The sequence below is a fragment of the Ailuropoda melanoleuca genome, chromosome 10, assembly GCF_002007445.2.
Source record: "Ailuropoda melanoleuca isolate Jingjing chromosome 10, ASM200744v2, whole genome shotgun sequence".
NCBI classification, from domain to species: domain Eukaryota; kingdom Metazoa; phylum Chordata; class Mammalia; order Carnivora; family Ursidae; genus Ailuropoda; species Ailuropoda melanoleuca.
The window spans coordinates 83046108-83065726 of NC_048227.1; the positions used below are offsets into that span (position 1 = coordinate 83046108).

The 19619-nt window shown below is 39.8% G+C and overlaps 2 long non-coding RNA genes across 3 annotated transcripts in view; one reads left to right on the top strand and one right to left on the bottom strand.

Moving 5' to 3' along the window:
• The window catches only part of LOC105235789, a 78949-nt gene that overhangs the window by 864 nt on the left and 58466 nt on the right, over positions 1-19619 (top strand). The window contains exons 2-5 of the long non-coding RNA XR_002141896.2: positions 12964-13015; positions 17391-17506; positions 17788-17891; positions 19140-19299. This is a non-coding gene — a long non-coding RNA (uncharacterized LOC105235789). The remainder of the gene's footprint in view (positions 1-12963; positions 13016-17390; positions 17507-17787; positions 17892-19139; positions 19300-19619) is intronic.
• Positions 6405-19619, bottom strand: part of LOC117804000 — a 28198-nt gene continuing 14983 nt past the window's right edge. Inside the window, exons 2-5 of one of the 2 annotated variants that reach the window (XR_004628148.1) lie at positions 15026-15068; positions 13472-13627; positions 11064-11142; positions 6405-6991 (exon numbers count right to left, since the gene is read on the bottom strand). This is a non-coding gene — a long non-coding RNA (uncharacterized LOC117804000). The remainder of the gene's footprint in view (positions 6992-11063; positions 11143-13471; positions 13628-15025; positions 15069-19619) is intronic. The other variant, XR_004628149.1, reaches the window with a different exon arrangement.

Consider the following 19619-nt stretch of genomic DNA (forward strand, 5'->3'; position numbering starts at 1 on the left):
CCACTTCTAGGTCCCAGGCTCTTCATAACGGGACGGCGGCCGTGGAAGTGAAGAAATGTGTTGAAATAGTTGAACCGATATAAAGAAAACCTGAGAGCCAGTCTCAGCTCCGGTCCTTGAGAGGGAGTTGTGAAGGTTGGGCACCGCCTTAAAATAGAGAAATAAACGATTTACCTCGGGTGCTTTCCCTCTTTCCCTCACAGATAACCCAAGTGTACAAAATCAGTTCCCTAAACTTAGATCAACTACCTTCATCTTAGGAAAAATGATCTAAAGTAATTGAAAAGAAAGAAGTGTTTTTGCTGGAAGGAAGTGAGAGGACGGGCAGGATTTTCAGAGGCCCCCTAAGTATGCTACTTCCTTCTCCCCAGGAAGACTTGGAAACAGAATAAACCCAGCTCAGTCGTCCCCTTGGCTGGGCTCCGTGTGGGGATGCAGAACCCAGGACTCTGCAAGCCTTTGTCAGCCGGGTCCTTCAGGTTCCATCAATAGGGGGCGCTGGATGAACGCTGACCGCTGGAGGAGCAGCCGGGGGACTGGGCTTCCTATTTGCTGTTCTTAGCGGTGTCCCACAGTGTCTCCTCACCCTGGCAGGTGTAGTTGGTGCCGTCCTCCCAGAATCAGCTTCATTGCTCCCGCTCAGAGACACCAGCAATGGGCTGGCCGGGCTCATTCTCAGAGGCCAGAGTTCTGGCTTCCCTGGTTCCTCTGCCAGGATGTAACCCCCACATCTTCCCTTTGTTCCTCCAGCCCTGGGGGCTCAGAGTTGCTTCTGGTAGTTACTTTCACTGCCTAAGTCTGAAAATCCTCTTTTTACATTTTTAATTCTCCAGCATCTGTTTAATCAATTCCACATAGCAAATTCTTTCTGTTAAAAGAACTGGTATGGTTTCTGTCTTCCTGGCTGGGGTCTTACTGATTCAGTAAGTCGTAGGAAGGACTGAACCTTTTAGGAAGGACTCTATGTTTAAGCAGCACATCATCAGCATTGTGGTGAGTTGCTGTTGGTCTTACTGACTGTAAATTATATTAGTAGGCTTTCATCCTTATCATTTTAAGTCTAGTGGGTTAAATGTGACATATATTTGCCACAAAAGTATTTGGGGCCAATCATATTTTGGTATCTAAACTTTAGGACTTAATGTGTGTTTTTGTTCAAATAGGAATCATTTGTGGCCCCAAAGGGGCTAAAGCAGACAGTTGCATAGCCCTCCCTCCCTATCCCCTATCCTTCTTAATTGAGCAGTAACAGTTTTGTTCCTTCTGTACACCCATCTTCCCTCTATCCTCCTCAAGTCCCCCTTTGCACCTGTCCGACAGTATGTCAGAATTTCACTGGTCTCATAGCTGGTAACAAATTCACTGCTCTGTCCCCAATAGATGCTGTGGTTCTCATAGGATGAGTGGGACCTAAAACTAAGTACAAAGTGTTCAGTTGATGTTTGCCATGCATTAAATTCAAGAGTGTAATCATGACTTCTTTTGTTTTTACCTGTGACCTGGAACTCACCTTAGGGAGTTTCCTTTGTAACTTTAAATTCTTGTCTTACCCACCCTGTGAACTTCAGCAAAAGGCAGTCCCGTTCCCTCCCAGTCTAAACTTTTCCAGTCAAAATAAATCCTAGCATATCCTTCAGAAGATTTTTGAAATGACTCAACACATTCAAACTGATGGATTCTTCTGTCATAAAGATTATAATCTTTCTTTTTTTTTTTCCTGATTGGCTCTTTATTTTTTTTAAAGATTTAACTAATTAATTAATTAATTAATTTGACAGAGAGTGAGAGAGCACAAGCAGGGGAAGTGGCAGAGGGAGAGGGAGAAGCAGGCTTCCCCACTGAGCAGGGAGCCCAGTGCGGGGCTTGATCTAGGACCCTGGAATCATGACCTGAGCCAAAGGCAGACGTTTAACTGACTGAGCCACCCAGGCTCCCCAGTGCTTTATTTTTCTATTAAGTTTTTAATTTTAATTCCAGTATAGGTAATATATGGTGTCATATTACTTTCAAGTATACAACACAGGGATTCAACAATTCTGTGCATTGCTCAGTGCGCATCAGGGTAAGTGTGCTCTTAATCCCTGTCACCTATTTCACACATCCCCCACCTACCTCCCCTCTGGTAACCACCAGTTTGTTCTCTATAGTTAAGAATCTGTTTCTCCGTTTGTCTCTCTCTTTTCTTCCTTTGCTCATTTGTTTTGTTTCTTTAATTCCACATATGAGTGAAATCATATGGTACTTGTCTTTCTCTGACTTATTTCGCTTAGCATTATACCCCCTAGATCCATCCATGTTGTTGCAAATGGCAAGATTTCATTCTTTTTTATGGCCGAATAATGTTCCATTGGATTTTTATACACCACATCTTCTTTATCTATTCATCTATCGATGAACACTTGGTCTGCTTCCATTTGGTCTGCTTCCATAATTTGGCTGTTGTAAACAATGCTGCTATAAGTATAGAGGTACATGTATCCCTTTTAATTAGTGTTTTTGTATTTTGGGGGCAAAGACCCATTAGTATGATTACTNTTGGTCTGCTTCCATAATTTGGCTGTTGTAAACAATGCTGCTATAAGCATAGAGGTACATGTATCCCTTTTAATTAGTGTTTTTGTATTTTGGGGGCAAAGACCCATTAGTATGATTACTGGGTTGTAGGGTAGTTCTCTTTTTAACTTTTTGAGGAACCCCTCTACCGTCTTCCAGAGTGGCTGCCCCAGTTTGCACTCCCACCAAGAGTGCACGAGGGTTCCGTTTTCTCCACCTCCTCATCAACACTTGTTGTTTCTTGTGTTTTTCTGACAGCTATGAGGTGATATCTCATTGTAGTTTTGATAGGCATTTCCCTGATGACAAATGATATTGACCGACCGCCTTTTCATGTGTCTGTTGGCCATCTGTATGCCTTCTTTGGAGAAATGTCTAGATGACAATCCTTGCCATGATTTACCACCTGCTGTGATCTTAATTTTGTGGAATCTGATGTATGGATTTTTGAGCTTTCTAATCAGCAAGGCTGTAAACCAATACTTCCACCCTCACCCCCAGCGCTAATACCACAAACAAAAAATACGGACTTTGCCTTTTCCAGTTGAACTCCTAAATAGTTTCCAGAATGATACTTCACGAACATCACCACACCACCATCACATGATGTTGCCGAATGCTGACTTTGAGCTCCGTCCTTATCCTGAGAATGTTACACTTACCACCTTCTTTGGTCCCTACAACAATTCTGTGAGTTAGTCACATTCCCCCGAATGACAAAATGAGGAAACATGCTAGGTCAGGTTGTTCACTTAAAAAGTGGCAGAACTGGGATCTGAAGCCTGGTTAATCTAATTCCAAAGTCTGTGTTCATAATGATTTCCTCATATGCCTCTGCACTTAAGAAAAATAAAGCAAGTACATTTATGGGGTGAACTGCAAAATAACACACGTATGAAGGTGTATACTTATAATTTATGAAAAATGCAACATTGGTATGATTTCCATATTGTAAACTACATTATGAATGGGAACAGATGCCCATTCCTCATCACACAGGTATAGTCAGCGTCAGGTTCAGAACATACCAAGTTTCCAAAAGTAAACCTGAAGATTACAGGGCAGGTGATGGTGGGGGAAAAGGAGGAAAGGAGAGAGTCCTGGTGAGATAATAAGCCTCCAGTATTTAGGAGATTTCTGAAATCCTTTTAGTCTACTCTGCCATTCGTTGGGGGATATTTGGGACCACTAACAGTGTTTACATTATGCTGTCTGCTCAAATCTAAATAATATCAAATAGTTAAAATCTTATGGAATTCTATCTCATCAAATCTTCCTCCAACTCTTCCAAAAAATTTTTTTGAGAAGTGGTCCATGCATTTAAAAATTTTTGTAATTGTTAAGTATAATATACATACAGAAAAATACACCAAGACAGATGTTACAGCTCAGTGAGTTATCACTGAAGGAATGCGTTAGCAAGCATCACCCAAGTCAAGAAATAGAACAATGCTAACCCTACAGAGGCTGTTCTCTTGCCCCTTCCCTTCTCCCCCAAATCAATCATTCAGTGCGTATTCCACTGTACCTGGGCTTCTCTTATTCAGCATAATGCTGAGAATCATCTGTGTTACTGCCTATAGATTTAGTGTGAAAAGCTATCCATTAGTGACTGTGCTACAATTTATTTATATTTTGATGACATTTAGATTGTTTCCAGTTTGGAGTTATTAGCAATAGTGTTTCTTGGAACATTCTAGTTCATATCTCTTGCCTAGGTGCACATATTTCTGCCAAGTACATACCCAAACGTGTAATTACTGGGTCATAGGACAGACATATTTCTGCTTAAGTAAATAATGCCAAACCTGTTTTGCAAAGTGGTTATAACAATTTACATTCCCTTCAGCTGCAATGACATTGAGAACTTTTTCATAAGTTTGTTAGCCATTTGGATATACCCTGTGTCAAGGATCTGCTCCTGTTTCTTTATTTTATTTTTGTTTGAAGAAATTTGTTACATATGCTGAATATGAAGCCTTTGGCAGTTGTATATGTTGCAAATATTTCTCCCTTTATTGCGGCTTGCTTTTCTGCTCTCTCGATAGAGTAATAAAAGAAGTTCCTAAATGAATATAGTTTAATTTACCGATTATTTCTCTTATGGTCATTGTTTTTTTGTGTCCTGTTTAAAAAATGTTATCCCACCCTAAAGTTATGAAGATATTCTTCTCAGTTCTCTTCTGAAAACTTTATTATTTTTCACATGTAAAAAGTTATGATCTGCCTTGAATTGATTTTTATATGATTTAAACTAGGACTTCAAATTTTATTTTTTATATGACTCTGACTGACTCAGCACTGTTTACTGAAAAAATCATCTTTTCCCTAAAGCTTCGTCTTCTTCATAAACTCAATGTCTTTCATTAATGGATCTGTTTATAGACTATGCTCTGTTCCGCTTGTCTCTTTGTCTACTATTTTGCCAAATCTCACACTATTTTAATTCCTTTCTTTTTGCTGGTAGACCAAGTCCCTCTACTTTGTTCTTATTTGGGTACCTTGGCTAATTTTGCCCTTTGTATTTCCATATGAATTTCAGAATCACTTGTTAGTTCCCGCAAAACTGGCTGATGTTTTTTAAAGTTTTTTTTTATTAAGTCGTAACATAAAATAAGGTGCCTAAAGCACACGAATCTTAACTTTTTTCATATATACACAACCATGTTACCAACCTCAGATCAAAATATAGGATATTTCCAGCACTCCAGAAGATTCCTTCATGCTTCTTCTCATAGACCTGTAACATAGGAACTCAGTTTTGACCTTCATTACCATCTGATTAGCTCTGACTCTTCTTGATCTTCTTATTGGTGGAACTATACTGTAGGTATTCTTCTGTGTCTAGCTTCTTTTACTCAACATAATGTCTTTAAGGTTCATTCATGTTGTTCCATGGATGAGTAGTTTTTACCTTTCCTTTTTTTTTTATTGCTAGGAGTGTTCCATGATAAGTTTTTAATATCTGTTCATTTTTATGCCAAAAGCAAATATGCGGTCCAGGGCCGAGATCAGATTATTAGGATTACCTACAGCATGAGGTAATCACTGCATTGGTTCCCCAGGCCTCCATTCCTCTCTCTTCTGGGGTGACGTGATGAGAGCCAGGTGTATCCTGTGGACGCACCAAGGGGGAGGAAACCCAAAATTATAAATCTAGAAGTTTAGATGGGCGACACACTGCTTAGCTGCTGCTCTGTCTTTCTGAGAGAGAGAGAAAGAGAAACTCTGTCTCTCTAATGTAAGCAAATACTTTGGAAGGTAAATGAATGCTCCCAGGAAGGCAAAGGGGAAAGTCCCTACCCTGGACTGCAAACATTTGGCTCTGGGGGAGGTAAGTTTTATTATCTTTTGAATGAGAACATAGGGCTCCAGGTCTAACCTCGTTGCAGTGTGAGGAGCAGATAAGCCAGGGAAGAGGAGATATTCTATGATGTGCCAGTTTCCTTTGCTTAAGAAGGCAGACTGTCCAGAAACATGAAAATATTCATGGAGCATTGTTTCCCTGACATTCCATTATATGAATGTATGTAACCTTTGATTTATCCATTCTCCTGTTGATGGACATTTGGGTTATTGCTTGTTGTTGAGTTGTAAGAGTCCTTCATATATTCTGGATACAAATACTTTGTCAGATATCCATGTTGCAAATATTTTCTCCCAGTTCATGGCTTGCCCTTTAATTTTTACAATAATGCCTGCAAGACAATTTTGTTTTCAATTTTGATAAAATCTATTTTTCCAGTTTTTCCCTTGATGGTTGTGTTTTGGTATCTCATCTTCAGAAATCTTCGTGTATTCCAAAGTTGAAAATGTTTTCTTCTAGAATTGTTATAGTTCTACATTTTACAATTAAATACAGAATACACTGTAAGTAAATTTTGATGTCTGGTATGAGGAAAAGGTAGGGATGAATTCTTTTTCTCAGGCAGCTGACATGTTGTTCCTGTGCCATTTTTTGGAAAGATTTTCAGTCCACATGAAATTGCTTTAGCCACTTTGTTGGAAATCTGTTGACCATATATGCATGGGTTTATTTCTGGATCTCTATTCTTCTCATTGATCTATTTGTTTATTTTTGCAGCAATACCACATATTAAAAAAATAAATTTTTTTGGTTTTATTTATGTACTTTTGTACAAAAATTTGCAAAGGCAGTGCGAGAGTTTCTGCATACTCCTCACTCAGTTCCATTAGCATGGTAAATTTTCTAAACTAGGCAAGTTACATTGGCATATTACTGTTAAGTAAACTTCAGACTTTATTTGGATTTTGCTAGTTTTTCCATTTCTGTTCCAGGATCCAGTTTAGGGTACCACATTGCCTGTCGTTCCCATGTCTCCTCAATCTCCTCTGGTTTGTGATACTTTCTCAATTTTTCATGACCTTCATAGTTTTAAGGAGTATTGGCCAGGTATCCTCTAGGGTGAAAAAACACCTATGGATAAGTTTAAAATATTAATATGAGAGTTTAGCAGGGCTTTTAGGCATGAATTTGATCTCCAAAACATAACTGCATGTCTACACACCAATATTAAGCTAGTAGAAAATGAAATAAAAGAATCATTTGTAGTAGCATGAAAGATACCTAGTACATATGAAACCTCTATGGGAAAATGTATGAAATTCCAGTGGGTGACATTGAAGAATATATATATATATATTTAGATGGGGAAATATGGATTGTGGTTCTGGACTGAGAAGCCAGTATCTGTTAAAAGTAGATAATGGATATAATGCAACTCCAGTGATGGGGCGCCTGTGTGGCTCAGTCGGTTAAGCATCTGCCTTCAGCTTGGGTCATGATCCCAGGGTCCTGGGACTGAGTCCTGTACCAGGCTCCTTGTTCTGTGTGGAGATTTCTTCTCCTTCTGCCTCTGCCTGCTGCTCCCCCTGCTTGTGCTCTCTGTGTGTCAAATAAGTAAATAAAATCTTTTAGAAAAAGAGAAGGAGAAAGGAAAAATGTTTTAGAAAAAAATACAATTCCAGTGAAAATTTAACAGATTTTTGTGAAAGGTGATTATAAAAATCTTGACAAGGTGATTACAAAATTCGTGTGTAATTTCAGAAGTCCAGAAATAATTAAGACATCTTTTAAAAAGTTCAGATTGTGGGGGGCGCCTGGGTGGCTCAGTTGGTTAAGCGTCTGACTCTTGATTTTGGCTCAGGTCATGATCTCAGGTCATGGGATCAAACCCAGCATTGGACTCTGTGCTCAGCATGGAGTCTGCTTGTTCCTTTTCCTCTATTCCTCCCCCGCCTTACTTGCATGCCCCCCCTCTCTAAAATAAATAAATAAAATATTTTTTAAAATAAAAAATAATAAAAAGTTCAGATGGGAGGACTTCCCCTTCCACATTTCAAGAGTTATTATAGAGGGGGCGCCTGGGTGGCGCAGTCGTTAAGCATCTGCCTTTGGCTCAGGGCGTGATCCCGGTGTTCTGGGATCGAGCCCCACATCAGGCTCCTCTGCTAAAAGTCTGCTTCTTCCTCTCCCACAACCCCTGCCTGTGTTCCTTCTCTTGCTGGCTGTCTCTCTCTGTCAAATAAATNAAAGCCTGCTTCTTCCTCTCCCACAACCCCTGCCTGTGTTCCTTCTCTTGCTGGCTGTCTCTCTCTGTCAAATAAATAAATAAAAATTAAAAAAAAGAGTTATTATAGAGGTACAGTAAGACCATGTGGTAGAATAAAAGATCAGTGAAACAGTATATAGCGTCCAACATTTACAGAGATCTGATAGACAAAAAAGAGAGTATTTTGGTTGATTGGGGAGTGAATGGGATTTTCAGTGAATGCTTCTGGGAAAATTGGGTGTTTGCCTTTTGCCACATCACATAGAAAAATAATTTGAGGTTGATTAAAGGGCTGTTGTGGATTAAATGATGTCCTCTGCCCAGTTCTCAGAAAAGTTAAGTTCAGATGAGCTCATACTAGAGTAGTATGGGCCCTTAATCCAATATAACTGGTGCCTTTATAAAAAGAATTTTGAATGCAAAAATGCACACAGGGAGAATGTCATGTGAACATAAAGGCACAAATTGGGGTCATGCATCTACAAGCCAAGAAACACTNCATCTGATAGACAAAAAAGAGAGTATTTTGGATGATTGGGGAGTGAATGGGATTTTCAGTGAATGCTTCTGGGAAAATTGGGTGTTTGCCTTTTTGCCACATCACATACAAAAATAATTTGAGGTTGATTAAAGGGCTGTTGTGGATTAAATGATGTCCTCTGCCCAGTTCTCAGAAAAGTTAAGTTCAGATGAGCTCATACTAGAGTAGTATGGGCCCTTAATCCAATATAACTGGTGCCTTTATAAAAAGAATTTTGAATGCAAAAATGCACACAGGGAGAATGTCATGTGAACATAAAGGCACAAATTGGGGTCATGCATCTACAAGCCAAGAAACACCAACGGTTACTGGTAAGCCGCTGGAAGCCTAGGAGAGAGGCCTGGAACAGGTTCCCCTCACAGGTCTCAGAAGGAACAAACTCTGCCAATACCTTGATTTCAGATTTTTAGCCTCCAGAACTGTGAAACAATTGATGTCATTTCAGCCACCTTTTAAATGGCAGCCCTAGCAAACCAATCCAAGACCTAAATTTGAAGGTAAAGCCAGAAAATTTTTAGAAGACTATTGTCTTCTAGTAGATATTCTAGTAGAATATCCGTATGAACTTTGGGGAGGAAAGGAAAGCATCTCTTAAGCATAAAAAACACTAACCATAAATAAAAAAAAGATTGATGTTTGACTACATGAAAATTAAGAATTTCTGCTTATCAAAAGACAATAAAAGAAAATTAAGAGACAAGCTACAAATTAGAAGACTATATGTTCACCGTATATAACATGTATTACACAGAATATTATGTTATATATACATATGTTCTGGATATATTTATATATTTTTCTGGATACTAGGCAATTTTCATTTAATTTCAAAGAATATTTTTAGCTAAGGGATTTGTGATGTTGTTTTAGTCATGTCTATTTTGAGATTCAGAACTGCTGTGGAAAACGGAACAGTACTCTAGCAGAAACTATGGCTTCTGGAAGGGTTTGTAAACAGCTACAGAAGTTACATTTGTCAGTACCATAAAGAATGGTGGCAATGAAGAAGATGAAAATCCTTGCAAATATTGAATGACCTTGGCGTTCATGATCACCAGAAAGTTCTCAATGCAACAATTGTTGGTATAATAAGTCGGCTGGTGGTTGCACCTTCTGGGAATGCTAATTAGCCAGAGTATGTGAAAAGAAACTAAAGATTCCTCTTTTCTGGTTTGGAAAGACAAAACACAACATTAATTATTTGCGGTGGTCCAAATCCAGTCCAAATAGTCTGGTTTTACTTGGTTGTAGCATGGTTCCCTCTGCTGGGTAATTTAAGGAATTTAGATCTGAAGACTTTTGAAAATGCCAGGTTGGCACATAGGGTATTGCAGAGTTTTTATTTCAAAAGAAATGGCCAAGATAATAGTGAAGAAGAATGAAATCGGACAACTGAGACCAAGATATCAAAGCTTATTATAAAGCTATAAATTGATAAATTAGACTTCATTAAAATTAATAAATGCTGTTTATCAAAAAACACTCTTAAGAGAGTGAAAGAGTACAGAGCGGAAGATATTTGCAATATATACGCACATGGAAAGAATGCAGAAAATATGAATAACCCCTATAAACCGATGACAAAGAGATAAACCACCCAACATAAAAAGGGACAAAAGTTGTAACAGGTACCTTAGCAAAAGAAGCTATCCAAGTAGAGGACAGGCCTCCCCACATCAGCACCGTCAGCCATCAGGGAAATGCGAACTAAAACCACCAGGAGCTACCGATCCTCTCCCAATATGATGATGGCAAAATGATACCAAGTGTTGGTGAGGAGTTAGAGCGACCAGGACTGTCATATCTTGCTGGTAGGAGTGTTAGACTGGGAAAGCTCCTTTGGAAAAATTTTTAACAAAGCTGCTTCCAAACAGGGCCAGATTCAGGGAGAGATGACCTGTGTAGTCACTCAGGGCCCGAAACTCAGTGGGGCTCTGTGCATGGCCGAATGCCTGGCGGGCCACATCTTGAAATTTTTAATAATTTTCTCTTTGAACTTGTTTTTTTGCAAGTGCGGTCTTGTTGAGACTGTGGAGCAGACGCCTGAGCCGGGAGCCAGGCGTCCCTTGTGTGCCTGCCATAGTTCTGCTGCCCCATTCACGTACGGCAGGTGCCATGCCTCAGCACCAAATTCTGTGCAAGCTACTGCCTCAGAGGTCAGTGAGACTCCGAGGAGTACAAGGTCCATGGGGGCCGCTGACATCCCTGAGCATCTCATTTCCATTGAGCCAGAACTTGCATTGCATGTAGAAAGAAGGTAGTGCTGTTTTAGGAAACGTGAAAAACCAAAGAATCCTATCCTATCATTTCTTACTTATGTTACTTCCCTGCGTTAGCCAAACACATATGCTTGAAATGAGAACATGGAAGGAAAGGAAAGGAAAGGAGAGGGTAACCTTTAGTTCTTTTTCCTTTTAGTCCTTCTTTCTCACTGGTAAGCTGAGGGTAGGAAGGGTTGGTATAATGTGCAGGTACCTGGAAATAAAATAAAAATATTGGTTTAGTTCAATGCAGCATTTTCACTGTTCTGTTAAGAAAGGAATCCATGGGGTGCCTGGAGGGCTCGGTGGGTTGAGTGCTGACTCTTGACTTTGGCTTAGTTTAGGATGTCAGGATGGAGCCCTACCTCCCACCTTGGGCCCTTGCTCAGCGGGGAGTTGGCTTGAGATTCTTTCCCTCTGCCCCTCCATCCTCTCAAATGAATAAATAAATAAACCTTAAAAAAAAAAGAATGGAATCCATATGCATGTACAAGCTATGAAATATAAATTGTTTAATTGCAGTGATGCCACATACAGATTAAACACCCTGCCACTGCCCGGTGCCTGGGTGGCTCAGTTGGTTGAGAGACTGACTCTTGGTTTCAGCTCAGGTCATGATCTTGGGGTGGTGGGATTGAGCCCCGCGTGGGGATCCACATTCAGCTGGGAATCTTTGCTTGAGATTCCCTTTCTCCCTCTGCCCCTTCTGCAACTCAAGTAATAAATAAATAAATCTTAAAAAAAAAAACAACCCAAATCCCTGCCAATGCACAATATGAAGGTGAATGGTCAAATTCATGCTAATATCTAAACATTTTAATTTTCCTTTAAAGTGACATTAAATAGCAAATGAAAGAACACTTTGAGAAGTTGAGAGAGATCCTGGGAAAAAGGAGAGTTTTATATTTTAGTATTGTGGGCGGCACTTTTCTTTTACTTTTTAAGCAAGAGTCCTTGCATTTTCATTTTGCACTGGGCCCTACAAATTATGTAGCTGGCCCAGTTTATAATCAATAATTTTAATCCTGGAGACATACTCAACAAAGATGAATGTTTATTTTTGCCAAAAGACATGTACAAAAATGCTAATAACAGATTTATTCATAATAATCCCAATCAAGAAATAACCCAGAAGTTTCTCAACAGTGCAACATATCAACTGTATATGTATATATTTATACTAGAATACTAGACAACAGTGAAAACATTATTGCTACATATAACAACATGAATGAATTTGACAGTTGTGATGTTGAACAAAAGAACCTAGATATAAAAAGAATATATACTCTGTGATTTCATGTATAAGTTCAAAGACTAAACTAAATAACTAAACTAAATAAATGCATAGTGACAGAGTCAGAATAATGATTACAACAAGCAAAGGAGAGTCTGAGGAGCTGGGAATGTTTTACATATTAATCTGGGTGGTAGTTAAATTTATACATATGTAACAGATGTAAAAATTATGCCAGTTGTACCCTTAAAGATTTGTGTATATCACACCTCAAAAAAAGAAGGAAAAGAAACAAGTTATCTTTCCCAAAGTTGTATCTTTACTGTATACCATGATGAATGTGAAACTTTCTCCATTTGTGTGTGTGTGTGTGTGTGTGTGTGTGTGTGTAGAGACAGACAGAGGTAGTGCCCTTAGCTACCACTGGGTGGCCTGTGTGGTTATGTTCTTTTTGAGTGTACTTGGGTAGGGAGGGGTGTGTATCTACATTTCCAACCCTTTCCTTTTCATTGAAATAAATTGTAAATAGTAGCATTTTGTTGTTTTAGGGCTGAATGCCTAATTCAAAGATTGACTGTAATTAACTTTGGCACTCTTCTGTCTAAAGTATAAAAGTTGAGCTTAGACTCACAGCTTAGGCTTTTATGTATAATTATTTTTATTTTGACACTGATGATATCATTTTAAATTTTCTCTAGAATCTTGATTTCATATGACAATAATTTTTATCATTTGCTTTTTTCCTGTGTTTGGGATGCTCTTCCTCTGATATACACATTATCTGACCCTTCATTTCAGGTTGCTGCTCAAATGTGCTCAGAGAGACCTTGTGTGATCACCATTCCAAAAGGTACCAATCACCTTGTCAGATTCTATGTTTTTAACCTTGTTTCTTTTGTCTTTCTTTCTTTCTTTCTTTCTTTCTTTCTTTCTTTCTTTCTTTCTTTCTTTCTTTCTTTTAGCATGTACCATGACTAGACATGTCTATATGTGTGTATGTGCAGTTTATATACATTACTGTCTGTCTTCCCCAGTAAGAATATAACCTCCAAGAGGGTAAGAATTCTTGGCACCTAGTGGATGCATAATATACCCCTGTTGGATGAATGGCACACCTTATTTTCAAAACTAAGAACAAATGTAATTTTGGAATTTGGCATTTTCTCATGTTGAACAGTAACAGTTATTAAATTTTTGATGCAATTTGAAACACGGCAACTCTGGAGAGAGATGAATGATTACTCCAAAAGAAAAACCCAGGAATATGGAAGGATAAATATCACTGGTAGAATCTGGTTTGTCTGACCTCAGTTCCAGGGTTGGAAGGACAAAGCAGAAGTCAGCGTCTGGAGCGCACCGCATGTCAGCCATGTCCCCAGCTGGCCACTGGATGGCACTCTCCTCTCACGCTCCTGAGTCTGGTCGTCCTAGCCAGTCTCTCCGTGTATGAATATGCAACGACCTGATTTACAACCGACAGAGGGCACGGACTCACCTGTACAGGCCTCCTCAATATGGGACCACTTACTGTTCCTACATAAAATTGATTTTCTGTTCTGAGCTGCACAGAAAGGTTGAGAAGACAGGAGTGATCTCAAGTGCTGCCCTTAGCCTCAGGCACAGCCCTAAAAACGCTCAGGAGAAGACACCGTGGCCTTAAGGAGCAGAGCTGCCATTTTATCCTACAGTCAAGAGTGATGGATTTTTCTACAGGTCCTATCTTGGAAACAAGGACCGGACGTCCTTTGGGTTTCATAGCTAGGTGAGATTACCTTCGAAGATAACACTACAATCCTTCCACCAAAACAAAACAAAACTGGAAATGAAAAGCAAGGCTGAATGACCAGTTGATGTCGAAACATGACAGTTGCTCTCCCATTGGAAGAACTTCTTCATAGCACAAGGTTACAGCTTGACTCAGAAGTGTATCTTCAGCCAGTCCCATTAAGAGTTTCAACCCACAGGCATTACCTGTTTGCCTCCCATAGTTATCCACACCTATACATATAATCAATCAGTAGCCAAGTTGCTACAGTCTCCTTACCCATTGCTTCTCTTCCATACCTTTAAGCCTGTGCTCACATTTATCATTCATATCAAGGTATAAATGTAGGACTTTCCTACCCTCTCATTAGAAATATTTCCTTTAAAAATCATGTATTCAGTATTCAATGACTATTTATTGAGTACGACCTTCTAAGTATTGAGCACTCTTTTAAGAGCTGGGGACACAACAGTGACGTAACAGATAAAGTCCCTGTTAACAGTGGAGACCACATTCTAGTCAAATAGAGATTAAAATCTTCAATGAAAGGGAAATGGCCCAGATTGCTTCTGTAGACGTCAACCAGTAAGTGGAGAGGCACTGGCCTTCCCATCACCGAGATGGCATTTGAGAGCTCAGCGAGTAAACAAGGCTCTGGTGAGGGGCGCCTGGGTGGCGCAGTCGTTAAGCGTCTGCCTTCGGCTCAGGGCGTGATCCTGGCGTTCAGGGATTGAGTCCCACATCGGGCTCCTCCGCTGGGAGCCTGCTTCTTCCTCTCCCACTCCCCCTGTGTTCCCTCTCTCGCTGGCTGTCTCTCTGTCACATAAATAAATAAAATCTTTAAAAAAACCAAAAAACAAAAAACCAAGGCTCTGGCGAGAGTCACCCCCTCCTAGTATGGGCCACTCCAACAGCCTGTTAAGAGGAACACAGACTCACCTGGCCAGGCCTCTTCAATATGGGATCACTTACTATTCCCATGTAACATTGCTCTGTGGTTCTGAGCGATGCAAAAAGGCTTTCCTTGTGCACATTTTTGTTTTCTTCCACCAGTTCAGAAATAGCCGAAGAGCTCTTTCATAAGGCAGATCTTACCTTGTAGCTTTCTTACTCCAAACCCTTCAGTGATTCTTCATGGCTGTGAAGATAACAACAACAGTCTCCACCATACTGTGATTTGGCCCCTGCCCTATCCTTCCAGCCTCTTGAGACACCCTTCTTCCCCTGTTTCATTTCCACTCTCCAGAGATTTGTCCCTCACTCTCAGCTCCTCTCATCGCCAGGCACTTTTCTGTATCAAAGGTTCTGTCACTGCTGTTTCCTTTGGGGGGAAGGCTCTTTTGTAATCATTCGTTCCCCTCACACACTCACCCTTTAGTGTTGGCTTGGACTCCAGGCACTTCTGCAGTGAAATCTTTCTCCCTGAGTAATCAGGTTTCCCCTATTCCATCATCCTGATGACAACGATGCCCACTGCACTTCTCAGATGGTTGAGCCCGTGCACTGCCTTTCCTGTCATCTCATCCCGGTTCAACATCAGCTGAACGCTTGGACAATTGACCCCTACCATGTGCCAGGATATCAGTTCTGCACTTCCCGCCCTTGGTGGGCTCCTCATTGCCAGCTGACCAGTGGGCAATCTATCTCCCAAATCCCGTATTAGTGTCTACTTCCTAGGGCTATTTCTGTAACCAAGTATCATTGGCTGGGTCCCCTGGAAACAGCTCTGAAATGGAGATTTATGGTCGGTCGTTTATTGGTGAGTGCTCCAAGGATCACAATGGGTGATGGACGGAGGGAAGCAGTATGGGTAGAGTGAGGTTGAGCTGCGATGTAGTTGTAACAGAAGCTTCCGCCAGTCACATAAAGGGCTCTGGAGCTGGGGCTGGGGGTAGGCTTCAGAGTTGTCTCAATTGAGGCAAGGGGCTGCTGGGCCTTATAATCCGCATCCCTCAGTCACTGGGGGCCAGCTGCTCCAGGAGAGGGGAGCAGAAATTTGGGTGAGGCAGCTGCCTTCAGCCAAGGGCAGTTCCTTGGGAAGGAGATACCCGTATCAGCCAACACTTCTAGCATCTGGAAAAGGATGATGTCAGTCTGAAGTGGGGATCTGGTTGGTATAGTTCAGCGTCTGTTATGGCAACCCAGCCAGGCTGTTCACACATGGGGCTTATCAATGGGCTCTTTTATTTCTGTAAAACATGAATCTGCCGCTACTGATCCTACTTTGCTACTCTCTCTGCTTTCAGATTTCATGTTTGTTGACACATTATCTCCGTTTTTTATTCTTTTGAACCTAGAGCACATGTTCCCCTGGCAGAAAAGGAAAACTTGACTAGAAAGCTTTCCACCAGACACAATGCTGGGTATTTTATGTATGTCCTCTTCAAATATTAAGCTTTATTTGTATTTTCTTCCAAAATTTGTTGAACCCTTAGATGACCTCTTTGTTTCACCATTTTATTTCTGAGATTTTCATAAAGTTGTTCTAAAATTTCATTTTTAAATGAAGACTTCTAGGGGTAGTGTGCATGCTAGTTAAAGTAATAAAATTAAAAATAGACAAAAAGTGAAAAAGATATTTTACCAGTATACTTAACTATACTATGAATTACTTTATTATCTTCTAAGTTGCTAAATCTGATGCAACCTTACTATTTAACATGAACTTTGCCAGAGCAAAAACTTTTAATAACTGCCTTATACATTGATGTATGTATTTTATCTGTAGATTTCTACAAACAATGCAAACAAGAATTGATTTTTATTTATTTTTACTTATTTATTTATTTTTGAAGATTTTATTTATTTGACAGAGACAGCCAGTGAGAGAGGGAACACGAGCAGGGGGAGTGGGAGAGGAAGAAGCAGGCTCCTAGCAGAGGAACCTGATGTGGGGCTCGACCCCAGAACGCTGGGATCATGCCCTGAGCCGAAGGCAGACGCTTAACGACTGCGCCACCCAGGCACCCCACAAGAATTGATTTTTAAATGAATTATTCCACAGCTCTCCAAAAGCGTGCTAAATCCTATACCATGCATTCTGTAATATTTAATGAGAGATGTATATCACTTGGGTCGCCATAATATTCTTTTGTCTACTGACAATAGCTTTAAAAACCTTCGATCATTATATTTTGATCTTAGAGTCTGTTCACTATTTTCAGCTGTGTTTTCATTTGATTCATCTATTCCAATATTCAGTCTAGTGGGATTAGCACAGGCTGAGACGTAGCCTGGGTGACTAGAATCTAGTGTGGGTTCTAGAATGAGCCTCCGTGTTCTCGTATGTGAAAAAGAGCTCGTGTGTCTGTCAGATACTGCTGTGAGATCAGTTAAGAAAATCTGTGTAGAAGAGCTTTGAAAGCAGTGAGATGCTTTTAACATGAAAGCGTTACTACTGAAAAGAAAAGACGGAGAAAGAAATGTCAAACACATTAACTGGCTGTGTACTGTGTTCCAGGAACTTTCTACGAGCTATTTCACCATGATGCTACGAGGCAGGTGTTACTATCCCCATCTTAAGGATGAGGACACTGAGGCAGCAGGAGTGAAATAACCTCTTAAGGCCACTGACTAGTGAGTATCTGAGCTATGATTAACACTTACTTCTTTTGGATTCCAAGCCCTGCCTTCTGTTCACTTTACCAAAGCTGGCTTTTAATTAATTGTGCGTAATCTGTGGAGACCGGTTTGCTGTTGTGAATTTTCCCATTTTTTCTCCCTCCTATCTCTTTCCTAGTCATCCTTGGTAGTGGTCCTGGAAATCTTAGGGAGTGGTCCTGGAAATCTTGGGTTATGATTTAAAATCTCTTGCTTTTGGCATTGCAGCTTACCTTGTTTTTCATCTTTGTTTTCAGATCAAGAAATCTGAACCTGATTATCGCTGCTAGTTACGTGTATCTTTCTATATCTAACTGCAGTCCTTAGAGGGCAGAAACTGGTTAGAGGATGCCTCTCACAGGTCAGTTCCAGAAGGTCAGGGGGTGCATATGAGCTGAGCTGTTGATTCAGTTGAAGTAATTTTCATGAGCACATGCTTGCATGTGGGTCTATAATGTGGTTCATCTCCATAAAATCCCAAGCTTTATGGGTTTGAAAGCATTAACTCATGTCTTAGGAACACCCCACATAGATTATTATAATTCTTGGTATGCTGCCTGACCATCTGCTTACCTACAGGAATTACAATCAGATGGAATGGCCCCGCTCAAATCTAGGCTCAGAAAAGAATTATGAGCATACCTGAGTCTTTTTGTTTTGTTGAAGCAGCACTATTTTTTTTTTTTACTCTGCCCAGCATGATAATAAAAAGTATGTTAATTTGTGATTTTTCTTGCTTCACACTGATTAGAGTAAGAAAATAAAGTTGTCTTCCCCCCTCTCGTTTTTTTATGAGACTATATCAATGCTCTCATCCAGCATGCCTATAAATTAGTGATATTTAAATGCTTGCTGCCTTGTATTCTGTAAAGGTGTCCCCCTAATTTCCATTTGCAGATTTAGCTAAATCACAGGCAAAAATATACGGCAGCTTTGTTGGGTCACCTAGTCATAGTTTTAGTGGAAAAAACGAAAAATGTGTCAGAATGACCACATTCTCTTTATTTCCCTTCACCTCTGATAATCAAATATTAACTTTTTATGCACATGGCTAACTGAATGGTAGCTGACAGGAAATACCCAGCACAATCCAGTGAAGAGTTTGTAGGACCTAAAGGATGTCATGATTGTGAAGACCATAATGAGATTTCTGTGAAAATCACATCAAATACTCATTTCTTAGTTGCATGCAAACAATATAAAAATACTACATTTCAACTCTTCTCATCCCATTGCTTTCTTCATATGATCTCATATAGATCATATGACTCTATCCAGGTATAAAATCCAGATGGAATCCATTTAGTGTGAGGACTACATTTTTTTTCTATTATTCTATTATTATTTTTTTCTACTACTACAAAGACTGATCAGAATATAAGTACACATGAAAGTGATGTCATGATTTAATGCCTATATGGGTTTATTATCTCCTATTTCATGGCATAGATTATATACTTAACCTGTGGGACCACTGAAAGAACCAGGCAAAATAGTGTAAACCCATGATCACTCTGGGAAAACAGTCAAACTTCGAAAAGATCCCACTCTTCTTCTCTCCTTCCCTCCTGCCCTCCCTCACTTCCTCCTCCTTTCCTAACTTCTACAGATATTTCATTGGTACGTTCTAAGTGCTGGTGCTGTACTATACTTGAGGACACAGAGATGAACAAGGAGACACGGTACTTTTCCTTAAGAGGATATCACACTAGTGGGTGAGACAGACCTTAAACAGATCACTTCATCACACCCTTGGCATTACAATTGTGGTAAGTGCTATGTTGGGAAATTCCTGGATGCTCTGGGGGAAAATGTGGTATTAGTATTTTATTTTCTTTTTATTAATATTTTCTTCTTGAAATTGAAGTATCATTGACATGTACCAATAGATTAGTTTCAGGTGTTCAACATAATGATTTGATATATGTATATATAGCAAAATTTTCATCACTATCTGGTTAACATCTAGTTAACATCCATCACCACATGTAGTATTTTCTGAAGTGAGATTATTTGCTTTGTTATTTTACTGTCAAGAAGAAACATTCTGGAATTCAACAGACCATTTCTCATCACTTTCTTTTCTATT